Here is a 4,176-nt window from a genome sequence, read left to right on the forward strand (position 1 = left end):
ATTCTGAGCCAATATGGCATTCAGAGTATCAATTTCAAGAACTCCCTTCTTCATAGGCGTCCCATTATTCATAGGATTCCTTTCAGAAGTGTACATGAACTGGTTATTAGCAACCATGTCAATGAGTTCTTGAGCTTCTGCAGGTGTTTTCTTTAGGTGAATGGATCCACCTGCATAAGTATCCAATGACATCTTAGCTAATTCAGACAGACCATCATAGAATATATCCAGGATGGTCCATTCTGAAAGCATGTCAGAAGGACACTTTTTGGTCAGTTGCTTGTATCTCTCCCAAGCTTCATAGAGGGATTCACCTTCTTTCTGTCTGAAGGTCTGAACATCCACTCTAAGCTTACTAAGCTTTTGAGGAGGAAAGAACTTGGCTAAGAAAGCCGTGACCAGCTTATCCCAAGAGTTCAGGCTATCTTTGGGTTGAGAGTCCAACCACACTCTAGCTCTGTCTCTTACAGCAAAAGGGAAAAGCATGAGCATGTAGACTTCAGGATCTACTCCATTAGTCTTAACAGTATCACAGATCTACAAGAATTCAGTTAAGAACTGAAAAGGATCTTCAGATGGAAGTCCATAGAACTTGCAGTTCTGCTGCATCAGAGAAACTAATTGAGGTTTCAGCTCAAAATTGTTTGCTCCAATGGTGGAGATGGAGATGCTTCTTCCATGTAAATTGAAATTAGGTGCATTAAAGTCACCAAGTATCCTCCTTGCATTATTATTATTTTCGGCTGCCATCTCCTCTTCTTGTTCGAAAATTCCTGACAGGTGCTTGCTGGATTGTTGTAATTTAGCTTCTCTTAGTTTCCTCTTCAGAGTCCTTTCAGGTTCAGGGTCTGCTTCAACAAGAATGTTCTTGTCCTTGCTCCTGCTCATATGAAAAAGAGGAAATAGAAAAATAATAATAATAATAATAGGGATCCTTTTTGCCTAGGTATAGAGGTTCCCTTATGTGAGTAGAAGAAAAGAAGAAGAGAAAATCTGAACTCAGAGAGAGAGAGAGAGAGTTCGGATTTTTGGTGAGTGAGGAAGAGATGTTAGTAAATAAATAAATAAATAGAAGGAGATGAGAGAGAGAGAATTTTCGAAAATTATTTTTGAAAAAGAGTTAGTGATTTTTGAAAATTGTTTTTGAAAAAGGTTAGTAATTTTTGAAAATTAAAATAAAAAATTAAAATAATTAGTTAATTAAAAAGAATTTTTGAAAAAGAGGGAGATATTTTCAAAAATTAGAGAGAGAGAGTTAGTTAGGTAGTTTTGAAAAAGATAAGAAACAAACAAAAAGTTAGTTAGTTAGTTGAAACAAATTTTGAAAATCAATTTTTTGAAAAGATAAGAAGATAAGAAGTTAGAAAAGATATTTTAAAATCAAATTTTTGAAAAATATATGATTTAAAAAAAAAGATAAGATAAAAAGATATTTTTGAAAAGATATGATTGAAATTAGTTTTGAAAAAGATTTGATTTTTAAAATCACAATTAATGACTTGATTCACAAGAAATCACAAGATATGATTCTAGAACTTAAAGTTTGAATCTTTCTTAACAAGCAAGTAACAAACTTGAAATTTTTGAATCAAAACATTAATTGATGATGTTATTTTCGAAAATTATGTGATGAAGATAAGAAAAAGATTTTTGAAAAATATTTTTAAAATTTTCGAAAATAACTAAGAAAAATGAAAAAGATGTGATTTTTGAAAAAAATAAGATTTTTAAATTGAAAATTTGATTTGACTCATAAAAACAACTAGATTTTTAAAATTTTTTGAAAAAGTCAACTCAAATTTTCGAATTTATGAGAAGATATTTTTTTTTATTTTTGAATTTTTAATGATGAGAGAGAAAAACATGAAAATGATGCAATGCATGAAAGTTATGGATCAAAACAATGAATGCATGCAAGAATGCTATGAATGTCAAGATGAACACCAAGAACACTTTGAAGATCATGATGAACATCAAGAACATATTTTTGAAAAATTTTCAATGCAAAGAAAACATGCAAGACACCAAACTTAGAAATCTTTAATGCTCAGGCACTAAGAATTCAAGAATGCATATGAAAAACAAGAAAAGACACAAAACAAGAAAACATCAAGATCAAACAAGAAGACTTACCAAGAACAACTTGAAGATTATGAAGAACACCATGAATGCATGATTTTTTCGAAAAATGCAAGATGAACATGCAATTGACACCAAACTTAAAATCTGACTCAAGACTCAAACGAAGAAATACAAAATATTTTTTATTTTTATGATTTTCTAATTTTTTTTTGTATTTTTCGAAAATTAATGTGAAAAAGGAAAATAAGGATTCCAAAATTTTTAATATGAATTCCAGGAATCTTGTACTCTTAGTCTAAAGCTCCAACCTGAGGGTTAGGCATGGCTTAATAGCCAGCCAAGCTTTAGCATGTAATCAGGTGGATCTGGAACAGCAGCAGGTGGATTAGCAACAACTAGCTTGCTCTTGATAACATTGGGTTGGAAGCCCCAGTTCAAATGAATTTAGACATGGCTTTACAGCCAGTCAGGCTTCAACATGCTTCATGAAACACTAGAATTCATTCTTAAAAGATTTTTGAATAATTTTCGAAAATAGATAAGAAATTTTTGAAAGATTTTTTTTTTTGAAAAATTTTTGAAAATAAAACAAAAAGAAAATTACCTAATCTGAGCAACAAGATGAACCGTCAGTTGTCCAAACTCGAACAATCCCCGGCAACGACGCCAAAAACTTGGTGCACGAAATTGTGATCTCAGGCAACGGCGCCAAAAACTCTGTACGCACGTCTTAATAAATTGTTTTTCATTCACAACTTCGATACAACTAACCAGCAAGTGCACTGGGTCGTCCAAGTAATAAACCTTACGTGAGTAAGGGTCGATCCCACGGAGATTGTTGGTATAAAGCAAGCTATGGTCACCTTCTAAATCTCAGTCAGGCGGATATAAAATAGTTATGGAGTTTTCGAAAATAAATAATAAATAGACAGAAAATAAAGATAGAAATACTTATGTATATCATTGGTGAGAATTTCAGATAAAGGTATAGAGATGCTTTCGTCCCTCTAAATCTCTGCTTTCCTGCTGTCTTCATCCAATTAGTCCTAATCCTTTCCATGGCTGGCTTTATGTAAGGACATCACCATTGTCAATGGCTACTTTTCATCCTCTCTGGAAAATGGTCTGATGCGCTGTCACTGCATGGCTAATCGTCTGGAGGCATCACCGTGGTCAATGGCTGCATCCTATCCTCTTGTGAAAATGGTCCAAATGCTCTGTCACAGCACGGCTAATCATCTGAGGTTCTCGATCATACTGGAATAGGATTCACCCTCCTTTTGCGTCTGTCACTACGCCCAGCACTCGCGAGTTTGAAGTTCGTCACAGTCATTCAATCCTAGAATCTTACTCGGAATACCACAGACAAGGTTTATACTTTCCGGATTCTCATGAATGCCGCCATCAATCTAGCTTACACCACGAAGATTCTGATTAAGAGATCCAAGAGATACTCATTCAATCGAAGGTAGAACAGAAGTGGTTGTCAGGCACGCGTTCATAGGGAATGATGATGATTGTCACGTTCATCACATTCATGTTGAAGTGCGAATGAATATCTTAGAAGCGGAATAAGTTGAATTGAATAGAAAAACAGTAGTACTTTGCATTAATTCATGAGGAACAGCAGAGCTCCACACCTTAATCTATGGAGTGCAGAAACTCTACCGTTTGAAAATACATAAGTGAAAGGTTTAGGCATGGCCGAATGGCCAGCCCCTCTGATCTAAGAACCAGCGTCCCAAGATGTCTAATACAATAGTAAAAAGTCCTATTTATAATAAACTAGCTACTAGGGTTTACAGAAGTAAGTAATTGATGCATAAATCCACTTCCGGGGCCCACTTGGTGTGTGCTTGGGCTGAGCTTGAATGTTACACGTGCAGAGGCTCTTTCTGGAGTTGAACGCCAGGTTGTAACGTGTTTCTGGCGTTCAACTCTGGTTTGTGACGTGTTTCTGGCGTTTAACTCCAGACAGCAGCGTAGAACTGGCATTCAATGCCCTTTTACGTTGTCTAAACTCGGCCAAAGTATGGACTATTATATATTGCTGGAAAGCCCTGGATGTCTACTTTCCAACGCAATTGGAAGCGT

At 35.1% G+C, this 4,176-nt stretch overlaps 1 non-coding gene across 1 annotated transcript; it reads left to right on the forward strand.

Annotated features, from left to right (window-relative positions):
* Nucleotides 1–246: 246 nt before the first annotated feature.
* On the forward strand, nt 247–354 carry LOC148579495 (small nucleolar RNA R71). The gene has a single exon (XR_015896162.1). It is a non-coding gene; the product is annotated as a small nucleolar RNA R71 (small nucleolar RNA).
* The last annotated feature ends 3,822 nt before the right edge of the window (nt 355–4,176 follow it).

The sequence above is a fragment of the Arachis ipaensis genome, chromosome B10, assembly GCF_059453495.1.
Source record: "Arachis ipaensis isolate K30076 ecotype BB chromosome B10, ASM5945349v1, whole genome shotgun sequence".
NCBI classification, from domain to species: Eukaryota; Viridiplantae; Streptophyta; class Magnoliopsida; order Fabales; family Fabaceae; genus Arachis; species Arachis ipaensis.